General features: G+C 37.5%; 1 protein-coding gene across 1 annotated transcript in view; it reads left to right on the top strand.

Moving 5' to 3' along the window:
- LOC149422018 (serine/threonine-protein kinase 17A-like) overlaps positions 1–13,204 on the top strand; it is a 209,334-nt gene that overhangs the window by 111,521 nt on the left and 84,609 nt on the right. The window lies entirely within an intron of this gene.

Consider the following 13,204-nt stretch of genomic DNA (forward strand, 5'->3'; position numbering starts at 1 on the left):
ACGATTGGGGATTAATTTTATTGGCGCTATCAATTTGTACTTTTGAAATTTTAGGCGACTTATGTATTGGGTGTGTAGAGAGAGAGACCTTCACCAATGATAACGTCTTACTGTTCAAATTGCAATGTCTCTTTGACCGCAATTGTGGGTAATAATAAAATACAAAAACTCTTACGGACAGTTGTTTGTACCCTCGTTTCCATTTGAAGTTGAATGTAAGTGATAGTTGACTGTAGCGAAGATTATTTGGATGTTGAACGCTGTGGACGAAGAACGTGCATGTGTTAAAAGATCGTGATGGATCATTGCACACGGTGGAAAGAAAGGTTCCTTCGTGATCGAACCTATTTCTCAAGCGGTAAGCATTGTTGGCAAGTCACTCTGGAACCTTTCAACATTGCGAAATGGACTGTTGCCATTCTGGATATCAGCTCGCAAAGCCTTCCGCTATACATTCTACTATTACATCATCTGCATTTGTGTATTATCTTTACGTTATCACTGTGTTTGATTTTTTTTTAAATTCTAAAATCTGTATGTCTAAATACTCGTTATATTATGTCAGTTGCTGTTTAATAGACATCAAATTTCTCACCGAAATGAACATCTGTATTTGGGTGTGCAAGTCTGAAAAACATTTCAACTCTCTGCGGGTACCTACACTGGGAAGGCTGGGAAATTGCTCAGGTAATTCATTTGAGCCTTCTACGGGCAAGTTGTGATTGCGATGCCCCCCGGGGGCGTGTGAGTGGAGCTCAACAGCCTCCTTCCTCAGCCAAGGGTTAGGGTTCAATACATTCTCTCGTTTTTCTCACTGTATTTTTTATTGTTATCTTAAAAGAATTGTTCATTGTTTCCAATTAGGATAAATCTCTGCTGTCTCATTGTTTTCTTGGATAATTATCACGGATGTGCTATTTTTTTCAAGTGTTTTAGTGCGTATGGAAATTATTGCCGTAGTCTCGGTAAACTCTTGTGTATTGTCTTGTAAATTTGTTGTCCCATAAATATCTGGTGTCTATTGTGGCAGGTCATGCAAATCTTTACAAAGTGAAACTGGCTAATTGTGTCCAATAATTTTACAAGTGTCCATTGTTATCACATGGTCACGGGGTAATCAGTCTCCCAGCGGTGCAATTGCTCTATTTATTGAATGCGAGTAACATAACAATAATCGAGTGACCCCTGACTGGAAAGCATTGCTGTTTTTGGTTTAAGCATGACTTGCGACAGGAACTGGCTTCCTTGGCTGTCTTCGCCTTAGCGGGAAGGCGTGGTCATTAGCGGCGGTCTGTATGGGAAACGTTGTCTATGCGCGTGAATAATGTATTTTCATTTCTTTGTTTCAGGTAAGAATGAACCCCTTTTGGTGTGACGAACAAAAGGATTTCCGGAAAGGCAACCGATGTTTAAGATTTCATACAGAATCTAGAAATCCTGCCAGCATCACCTACTTACGATTCAACCGTGTCAAATTAAATAAATCACCTTTTTAATGTCATTTTAGCAGGTAAGTCAAATGAATAGGTTTTTATTTACGTACCTTATTTTTTGTGGCTTATAAATTCTCAACACAAAGTATTATTATTACATTTAAATTTATTCCTTTATTAAATTGAGCGTAAAATATTACGAACCTTTGGTTAGGTTTTTTAATTTACTCGTGCTATAAAAAATTGAGTTTATTCCAACTGGTAATCTGTTACTTTTTCCATTCATTGCATGAAAAAAATATTCATTCAACGTAATTTATGCAGCAGTTTATTTATTCGTTTTGATAATTCGCTTCAGTGTTTTCCTAAATTCTTTTTTTTACTGCGAAGCTTTGCCGAATCGTATAATTAATTTCGACCGTCAAATTGGCAATATTTACCGCTGCATCCGTCGCGTTTTTTTCAAATCATCTTTCTTTATCGTTACAACGTTGATCAGAATGGCTGATTTAATAACAGTTGGCTTATCGACCCTAATGAATGAATGAAGGCACATGTTCCCGATAATTGGATTAGGTAATGTTACCTCACCGTCATTGTTTTGATTGAGTTTAGATCAGTAGATTTCGCTGACGTCACCCGCCCACTGGCCTACTTACAGCCTCAGTTTTTTTCATTATCACGACAGAAATGAACGCAATCAAAGCGTTGATAATTGTGTATATTTTCTCGGCGATTGAGTCGGTTCGATAAATTTTGAACGGTCGTTCTGGAAACAATCCAGTTTCAAGGTGAGTCGAGGGGCCAACGAAGCCAGTCGCAGCCCCATACACCTGGCCCGGGGGTACAGACACTAACGATATGTTCACGTAGGCAGAAAGTTTTGGGAACGCCTCGACTTTTGAAACTTCCAGCGTATAGTTTATTACAGTCGTTTCTCAGCCTAAATTTATTGTGTCTCGGCTTTCGTCACACCACCGACCAATTAACTCTGTGAATATATTACTGCGTACATGCTTTTCGTCTTCTTTTAATTGTAGAGATCGTAAGTTAGTTTATATGTCAGCGAAGCTAACACCACCAACACTGACATTTTCCAACGCCCCTTGATGTAAATGTAGCTATCTATTCGATTCCGATTTTGTTCGATTGCTCCGGGCTCACAACGCAATTTACTTGATCTGAAATCAAATGCCTTATAATATATTGCAAAATTCTTCCGTAATCTTGGTGGTTGTGTTAACTCCGTGTTTTAGAATTGACTAGAAACAATAGTCGGCAGACATCAGGAAAGCTGTCACGTATTATTTGGCCGTAATGTACTACTTACTACGGTGTTGAATGTTTGTAGTTTTTATACCAGGCCGGGTCCCGTCTTGGGTAGCGCTGCGTCAAGCTGCATTTGAGTGACAGTTTAATCTTGTTGCGACATGATGGAAGAGGGATTACACCTTTCTCACTCTTCCTTTACTTGCGAGGATAACGGTTTGACCACTGTAAATCGAATCATCGGCACGTTTACCACAATCATTGCTATGACAATGTGACAAATGATGTTATTTTTGCTCATCCCCAGGTCTGTTGTTTTTTTATTCTTATGTTGTTATTTGTTTTACTTTCGTTAAGTCTTCCTGCCCATGTTGTTGTAACATTATTTAAATTTTCTAAATTGTACACAGTCAGTGCGATACATTCAGCCCTGATATATTAATTTTGATTCACTTTCATGTTCCTACCATTAGATCAAGGTTCCCTAGTTTGTATTACTGTGACAATTATACTACGGTTTCAGGCTATCGGACCATTGGTAACTCTTATGCTATGTTAGCTGATGTTTTTAATATGCCTTCTGAACAGGTTTTTGTTTTTGTTTCTTCTTCATTTCTTTCATCTTTGTACCAATTTATATTCTTTTGTCTTTTCTCTTTTCTATATAATTTTGTAATTTTGGTTTTCTTTCTTCTTTCCGTATTGTACTATGACTGTCAGTCACTATCATATACTACTATATGTGGTACTATGTACTACTATCTGTTACTACCACTTTCTCGCTTTCGTATTTTATATTCATAAATATTATTTTGTTCAATATGTTGCTGAATTGATCCACAGAAATATGATGCCATTTGTTGTGTTCATCAGGGATTCGATCCGAATTATCTCGCCGAGTTCTCGTGACCAATGATATTGCTACCGTATATTCAATGAAGATCGTGATGTTTCTATTCCATCTATTTGAGCATTATCTAGTCCAGCTTTATGATGGTGCAGGCGAAGCAGTAGGATCCGCTGAATACATGCTGCGGTTAGGTTTCGAGTAAGTTCTCACCTTTGTTCCTATCACACTGGTGATGATAGATTAGCACTGGTGCTCTTCCGCCTGCATGCTGTTTTCCGGCCTATAATTTGAAATACGACTCTCCATTTGGGGTCATTAAAGCAACCTAGCCATTAACACCAATAGGTCAAAAATCAGTTTTGGATTTAGTACTGGATAGCCTCCGGAGCGTAGCAAAATTTTCAGATTCCGTCTTAAGATAAAGATTTTAACTGCCACATAGCGTCTATTTATATTCGTTGACTTTTTCTTAGACTGTCCCTTATTTTTTGAAGTCCTCTTCGAAAGCTATGCTATGCATCCAATACTAGATTTAATAGACACGTATTATCTGGACATCTATTTGAACTCTGAACCTCTGTTAAGCCCGCCCCAGTTGTCTGGTCCTATTCTCCTCAGGTTCCGACTCGCGAATACGCTGACGATTCGCGATGGTTTTCCCACACTGTGGTCTGCCCGGCCCGAGGCCTTTGTGGTCGTGAGGCGAAAGAATACATTTTCTCTAATTCCTCTGGCATTGGGCTCCGGGCCTTTGCTTTCGAGATGATACCTTTTTAGAGCTGCCGTAGTGAGTTTACTTGCACCTCTACTGTCGATCGGTGTTGTTGTTTCCCTTTTAATTTACTCGCTGGTCGTTGGAAGCCATATTGCGGATTTATTGTTACTCGTGGTTCTACTTTCTCTTGAAGGCTGCGATAAATAATGCCGTAAAATTCGTTTTCAATTCGACGAATGAACTTTATCGTTTGGTATTGCGTTTATTTATGGTCATCGCTATAAATAGTTTTTAAATGGCAATCGACTTTCCATTGGTCTTACAATTTTGAACGCTTTAATTTGATTGCATTGTTCATCAAAGTTATTGGATTGACATATTTTAGCTATCGAAAGTGTCAACGGTTCACACGTTTTTGTTCCCTAAGGATATTATCATGACACAGTTGTTTTACACAATATATAATTTGGTATGTTTTTTGTGCTGTGAAATCGTGAGAACGAGAAAAAGGAAAAGAAACATCTTTGGGTCAATCGGTGACAGAAGGTAATTATTGCCATTATTGTCGGATGGCGTGTCTCACCAATTTCTACCGGTCGAAGCCATTGTTTCATCTGATAACCGTATGATGATTATTTCTTATCCAGCATCTGGTAAATCTCGTACGTTAACCGTCAATTTATCCGAGGGCAATAATCTCGGGTTGTTAGCGTAGATACACCATCGTAGGTCATCCGCGGTAATTTGTGATCTCACCGCGAAGTTATGCAGTTTTTCGTGGGAATTTCTTCTTGCACCATATCATTTTCTTTCTTACGGTGTACAATGTACACCGTCTATTTTAAATATTTATTATTTCAACTTCACCGTAGTTTGCTCATTGTGACTCATTGCAAGGATCAGGGTGTTTACGTAATGCGATGTGTAAATATCTCGATTATTCCATACTTGTATCATTTATCTTTGTTCGCCTTCCGCCTATTACAGACTGAACAAGTACCTATGAACTCAACCAATCTGCATACTGGATAATATTGTAAAAATTAAATAATTAATTTTATTGTTTCATCATCTTCTCGCCGATATGAAACGGTTCGGATTTGATTTGATTAACCAGTTACCGGCACATCCTACAGGTCCAGTTGATATGATTACAGAAGGTTTCACCGTAATTACATCCAACCGCATAGGTAATGAAACCCGTCCCTTCGCACGACGAGTAGGCAATGTACAGTTGCGTTGTATTTGTTAAAGCCTTCACGTGCGGGGAGTACAAGCGCCTTTGTGTGCGATATGTGCCTCGAGTTTGCTTGCTAATTTGAACGCGGAATCGTAATGAGATCGCGACGAGAGCACGCAAATATTTGCCCGTTCGCCTCACGGTACCGCCGGCAAACTAGCGTGACAGTAAATGCTGCTAAAATCCGAATTTTCAAAATAGGAATTTTTGATTATAATCGTCAGAGTTCTTCGACACTCATGTCATCCATGACGAATTCCATGGCAAAGCGATAAGCTTCTTGATTCAGAGGACGCTGGTTTGAAACCCGGCGTAGATTAAATTTGTAAGAAATATATCGCATTTCATTCTGGAATTATAGATATTCTCAGGCTTGGTGAGAGAATTCCATTTTACGATTGAAACTTGAAATGTATTTTAACTATGTTTTGTGAACAGATTTGAATAAGGTTCTTCCCAACCTCTCCCACTTTTCCTCCCCATTCTTTCAAACTCGCAATATTCTCATCCTAATGCATGGAATAGAGATGAAAACTAGAAGAGCGTTCCATACAAATTTGAATTGTAAAGCCCGGCGTTCTGTCTCAATTACACTCGCCTGATATGTAGATCTCCATCCCATTTGAATTTCGTGAACACAGTTTTGTATTATAAAAATTATAAACACGCCACAAGTCATTTCTTGTGTTCTTCTTTATTCTATGTCCTAATGAGATACCAAATTTCCACCGGTTTCCGAAGTCATGTGCGATATTAAAATTAGATATGAAAAATACCATAAATGCTCAGATGTAAACAACGATAATGGGACATATTTGAATAGTTTGTTTTGGACTTGGTACTGTGCCGGCTGTGAATAGGTCTGCTATCGGAGAACTTGTCCGCAGCCGACTACCGAATACGGACCGAACGGCCTTCCCTGCCGGACGCCAAAACAGCGAAGCAACTTCGACTTTGTATTTTTTCTACCTTTTCCACCTCCCTCTGTATAGATTCTGATCGAAATATCTGAGTGATGAGTCACCCGCAGATCTCGGGACTCTGTCGGCGTGCGACTGTTTGTGCTGCGCGAGGACCCGGCCACCCGGCCATTGCATTCAAGGCATCGGCGTGCAGACAACGTTTGTTTGATGCAAACATAAAGGAAAAGTCGCTTGCGGATTCTTGTCTAATGGAGATATTCCTTTGTAAACAGGGGTTCACGCTTCAAACTTCGAAACTTCAAGGAATGATGATTATTCATGATAGTCTTAGGAAAAAGTTTGAAGAATACAATTATTCTATTAAAACCTATATAAAAAATATATATTTAAATATTGAAGACAATATTAGTTATTTCTAAACGAAAATCTGAAACAGAAAAATCAGAAAAGGAAACGGTCACATCTGACCTTTAAAAATAAAAAATAAGATAGGTTTATCTAAAAAGACGCTGTCTGGATTGCATTTAGTTCGGGTTGAATCTTGCGATCATACATAAAGATAGTTGCCAGTAAAAATGTGCGGTGAAAAAATGAAGACAATGTTAGTGGTTCTTATTCGAAGTATGATACAGTTAAATGTGACCGAGGGGAATAGGGTCCCATTAGCTCAGTTGGTAGAGCACTGTCCCGGAAAGACAAGGGTCCTGGGTTCGTGTCCCAGATGTGACCGTTTCCTTTTCTGATTTTTCTGTTTCAGATTTTCGTTTAGAAATCACTAATATTGTCTTCAATATTTAAATATTACAATTTGAGGTTTTACTCAATAAAGTTATTCCGAAAAAAAAAAAATATATATATTATAGCTTTTTTTCTACGTTCGGTTGAGAGTTCGTATAAACATACCTCCAGCTTTCAGATGTTTTGCAAACAACCTTAGTAAGTAAAAGTGTGAAGCTATCGAGATATATTGGCTTTATTTAGGCTACATTTTTCTGATGAGCGTCAAAAAACGTTTTTGAAAAATTGGTATAAAAATCGAAATGTGTCAAAGCTATTGACATAAGTTCGGTCCAACCGTGTTCATTAGCTGCAGTCTTTAGCCAAGTTTCTCGTTAGGCAATTTATAACTTGCAAATTAATGTAGCTTGGTTAAATCCTAATAAACCAATAAATCTGGAGTGGCCTAATGATTTGTACCTAAACCTGTACCACTTGCACCTGAACATGGCGCTATGACTACATTGTAAACTAGATTCTTTACGTAACCTGCCACCGCTTTATTACTTCGACAACACCAGGCGTAATTGTTATTTCTTAGTGGTCTTATTACATACACACCTTATAAAGTCACATAAGTCAATTTATTAAAATATGTATATTAATAAATTTACTTTTTTCTTTTGCGACTGTCTTTTCATTGTTACTGGCGCCGAATCTTTATATGGACAGTCTGCCTTCAATTTGTCTTCTCAGGGCCGCTATAATATATTATGGCTGTTTGATAGGGACCACGAAAATAATATGCTGATTTTACAACATTCGCAGAATTTGCTGAAGGCCTCTCGCCACTTTTAAAGCCGAAACACCAAAGAACGTGAGCGGAACGTGGATGAAGCATTGCAAAACAACGGTTGCATTTTGGTCCACGCGGACTTAGAATTATTCCCGAGCAGCGAGAGCCTTAAAAGGAAGTCATAAAATATTAATTTGAAGTTGAGAATTCTATTAAAATTCCACGACTCACATAAAGTGCAAACCTAAAAGCTCATTCGTGGATTTCTCTTAGGTTTTTACTCTATTTGAAACAAGATTGTTTTTTACGATCCGCAGTAAAATTGTTTGAAATCTTGACGAGTATTGTTAAAATGCCTCATACTAGCCTAACCAGCCATTAAATAATGATGTATGAGAAATATAATTTTATGGCCAAATTTGTTGTTGTGTTCTGTTTGATTGCTTGATTGAAGTGGTAAACATCATTAGCATCAGAATTACCCATCGTCTATCAAATTGATCGCATTGGCTTTGAACTTGCAATAAGCGACTGGCCTTGTGTTTCCCATTTTGGTATTGAGAATTGGACACTTATGTTCTGAAAGGGGCCTCGGGCCGCTGAACGCCTCCTATGCAACCAGATCTAAGGATAGCGTCAACAGATTGTCCTCAAGTGTCTTTGACGATTTATCGCATAAAAATCCAATCAAACTGGAGGTGCTAATTAATGCCGACCTTTTCGTCTAATCTAGTATTTTTTCTCTATTTTGTAATTGGTATGGTTTCAACATTATTTGTATTCCCTTGTAAATTATTGATCTAGCCATGCTGTGTTCGAATGCGTTCAATGATTTTTCCTTTTCGAGTGCATTTTTCCACACGATCTCAGTAATTCCCCTTGACCTATGCGGACTCTGTTTATTTTATATGAAGTCAAAGAGGCTATTTATATTATATTCGTTAGTATCACCTGGCGCACGGCATCTGTGGAAATAAGCGTTGTCCAATGATCATTGACTTTTCTAGCACTCGACACCAATTTGACTAGTTATTTTCTTCTTTGACGTTTTAATTACTCATTCGTTGTTATAATTGTCTATTACTTGTATGTTCGTCGATAGATTGGTTTATGGTGGTTGTGGCTATTCCGTTTCACAAAGGCGTGCTGTACGTGTGCACTTACATATGTGCTCGTTGCCTAAACGATTTTCCCCAGCTGAATATTTAAGTTTTACAATAATGTATTCTGTTCTGTGCCGACTTTATTTTTACTTCGTGCTCGAGAATTCAGTGTGGAAATAGTGAATAAAGGCCTGTCGGTCGTCGATCAGTTTCTTAACTTCACCTTGGATTAAGACGTCGAAAGGAGGAAGGAGGAACTGCCACCCATTTTTTTTCAAATTCTACATTTTTAATTACAAGTTAGAGTAGTTAGACGATACGTCGGCAGTTGTAATTAATTCATCAAATCGTTATCTAGCAGTGTGTAATGTAAACACTGTTCTCTCGTGTTCAGTGAGGCATCGAGGTCGATGTTACCGTGTGATCATCCCATTTTGAATTATTTATTGCATCATGCGTGTGAATCCACCAAAACTTTGTAAACATGCTATTATTATTATATTTAGTTCCTTAGAACAGGCAATCTGCCTAGCTAGGAACTAATATCGATCTGACAAGTCATAATAACACCTGTATACATTTAAATTAAATTCACATGTAATATGTACTATATTGATGAATTGTTACTATGGACTGAATATTTTTTACTACTTCTGTATATAGGTTCACATTCATCAGGGCTGGAATGTACCGAAACTAGAAAAACTTATAATTAAATTACAATAATCATTTATTTCATCAAAACAATATTCAGAAATGATAATATTACAGATGTAAATATGTGCAATTTATCATTAATTTCTTTATTCAGATGTAGCTGCGTCCCTACCAATTGATTCATTAATTTCTACTGTTTTTCACGTGCTTTGTATTGTAATATTATTGGATAATTGTCATTAAACAAATGTATCAACAAAATGTAATGTAATATAAAATATATTATGTTTGTATGAATCTTTATTACAAAGAACAACAATGATTTTAAAATGGTGATAAATAATTCATGTTATACGATGCAGTGTGCATCATATATTAGATCGCACAATTAAATTCAAACGTACGTTGTTTGTTGCACAATTCGACCTTTTTGTCTTTCCGAATTCAGTTAATTATTATTCAAAGCCGCCGGTTTGCGGCTTGCTCGCGCGTATGAATCACCAAGCATTTTCCTTCGACAACACCGGCGAGCTTCGGCCATACGAACTCATGTATAATGCACAGTTCGTTATAAAACCGTATAAAACACATTCCTCGTTATTTTGCGCGATTTTTAATTCTCAGGCTTCTTGAAGTCTCTTAATAATGGATAATTTGGCTGATCAAATACCTACATAATTAATATTAGGTACCTAAGTATATATTTTTTTGGATAAGTATTATGATCATTTAAGCATCGAGCAATTTTTGCCATATTATGCTAGATTTGCAAAAACGTTGTGAGCGATCGCTTGCCATAATGTGCCAAATTTATAGAATCTTAAAATACGGGATAAATATTTTGAGGAATGGTATTAAATAAATAATATGGTAAATGCATATATATGACAACAATCGCTCGAGTGGATATCACACTTATCCTCAATGTAACATATATGTTCACGATGGCCTTCATGGTAGAGGGATAATGTTCTAGACTAGCAATTCGGAGGTCGCGGGTTAAAATTCTGGCGCTCCTTAGTAAATTTTATTTGATGGGTTTTTGTTACTTCACAAATCAACCATTTAAAACAATATAAGATATTTTGCGACACGTTCCAAAGTGGAAGATACTCTCAGTATCGCCCTGGTGTAAGTCCACCATTCAGAATAGAATCGTTGCTTAAAATAGCTTTAGCCGTGTTTGGTGACCAGATCGGAATAGCCGGGTTCTTCCCCACATTCAGCTTCCCCATCTTCTTCCCCTCCCCCCAACCTTCAGCCCCGATTGGGGATGCCCCAGACGGTTGGTGACATTTAAAAAAATCGTGAATGTTTTTAGTATTACAGTACTGGCCTGTTTAACTAAGCACGTGTTCCTAAGCCAATAGCTAGAGAGCAGCTGCGGTCTTGCAGACAGGTGCAAACATCCACCCCTCAACACAGTCAATACTGAATACACCTCTCAGAGCGATAACGAATATTTACATTCAGAGCACCAAATCGAATTCAGAGCTCGTGTGGAGATTTTTTGCCATATACATATTTCAATAGCCGGCGAAGTACGAAATAATACGACCTCTAAGTTCTTCGACCTAAAGTTTCGCGTATTAAATATTCGATGTTTTTTTACAAATTTCATCACAGTGGTGTCCAAATCAATCACAGCTTTAAATCAAACGGGTCTGCCGCCTTCGCCAGCGGACAAAGCTTCTACAGATAAAGCACAACATTCGCATTCACAATCATAATGATAATAAGTTTAATCACCCACACATCCACTCGTGAAGTTATTCCATCTTACCTTGCCCAGATGATTGGCAGAATCCTGTGATTGAAATTACTGTTTGTGCTTGCTAGAAGTTCTGCCAGACGGCGTAAGGCGGTTGCGATGGGCGGGGGCGGCAAACAATTATTTAGTTCCCGGTGCGATCGGTAGAAAAAAACGACACGTTATTTTGATACCGTTTAACTTTTATAACGAGGTTCAGATCTCTCGAGGTGATAAGTGCAAATTACAACTGTAGTAATTTTCTTTTTTATCTATTGGGATTAGAAGAACCGTTTTACAAGACTAAACTCACCTTTCAACGCCGCGATGGTGAGTTTGACCCGGATATCGTAGATTTGATCACGTTGTTGAAGGAATTGAAGATCGCACGGAATTAAATAGCAAAGAAAATCTTTGAATGGTTTTTTTGACTGTCCATATTCATCACTTTTGTCGACAATTAATACTAGAGTCCTAAATAAGAAAAGTAGAGAAGTCATTTCTGTAACCGGACAACTCAACACAGCGACAATTCAACACACCTAAGTGATATCGTCATTAAAAACGATGAACCAAAAACTAGGTTAAATGGGTTACGTAGGTTAGGTTTATAGGTTAGTTCTTTTTCATCGCTTTTGGCTTTTTAAAGGTGTGTTGAATTATCATTGTGTTGAGTTATACCTAATAGAACCCTTGTCAGAAAAATTAACTCCTGTGCCTGGTAAGGGGCCATTCTTGCTTTGATTGAATTATTATGTTTTATATAAAATATTTACTGCTTAAGGTTTTTTTAAATTGCTTTATTTTATTTATTTGTTCGATTTATTCTGATTTTTTATGGTTTGGTAAATGAAATGGTTTTGCATTTGTGTAATTTTAAAATTAAGTTTAATGAATTGATTTCCATTTCTGTACAAGTTTGTAATATTCCTGATTTTCTTTCATATTTTTTGTGCACATTTTTAAAATGGAAGCATACCTTCGACATTTGGTACCGAAAACAGTTTAAATTGTGATTTTAGAGAAGGTAGAATTTTAATTGGTTTGTTCCTGTAAATTTCGTGCAATATCCAATTCCATCTAAGTATTTGTAGTGTTTTTGGTATCGCCAATTGTCATTCAAATCAAGTATGGAAAGGTATTCGAACTTTTTGGCGCTTCCTGGTAAAGTCTGCATTTTCCTGTGCATTGTTCACCTGTGTGTATCTGCAGTGTTCCATGTTGCGTCTCTACACGATTTTACGGCTATACGTTTCTACAACAGGTGTGACGGCAGAGGGTTTCGCCAAAAGGAGCTCATGCTAATCGGGGTCAGTCGCCCCAGTTGTATTATGTACCCAACAAACCTTCCCCTTGAGTTGTCCTGTTCCGAGACGGCTTTGCGTGCCGATTCACGAATTCACAGCCTTCTTCTATTTATTAAATCATTTTTTTTTCAAATTATTAAGGGCCAGTGGTTCCACAGAACTTGAACAATTCATCAAATTTCGAAGTTCTGTCTATAAACTGGCCTATAACCTACAATAAATTGAATAATAATAGAACCTAAAGTGATTTATTTTTGGGGTATTATGCCGTGTTGCGCTACCGACAATGTTTAATCTGCCATTGTGATGGACACACATCTGCCATGATGATGCCACACACATCTGCCCAGATGATGGACACTGTAATGCTCTCCGAAATGTAGGCTATAGAAGGAGGTATAATACTTATGGCCGTGAAAATCTCAAATCGTAAATAACAGAACC

Source organism: Hesperophylax consimilis, chromosome 8, assembly GCF_061612785.1.
Source record: "Hesperophylax consimilis isolate HC1 chromosome 8, BYU_Hcon_1.0, whole genome shotgun sequence".
Taxonomy (NCBI): Eukaryota; Metazoa; Arthropoda; class Insecta; order Trichoptera; family Limnephilidae; genus Hesperophylax; species Hesperophylax consimilis.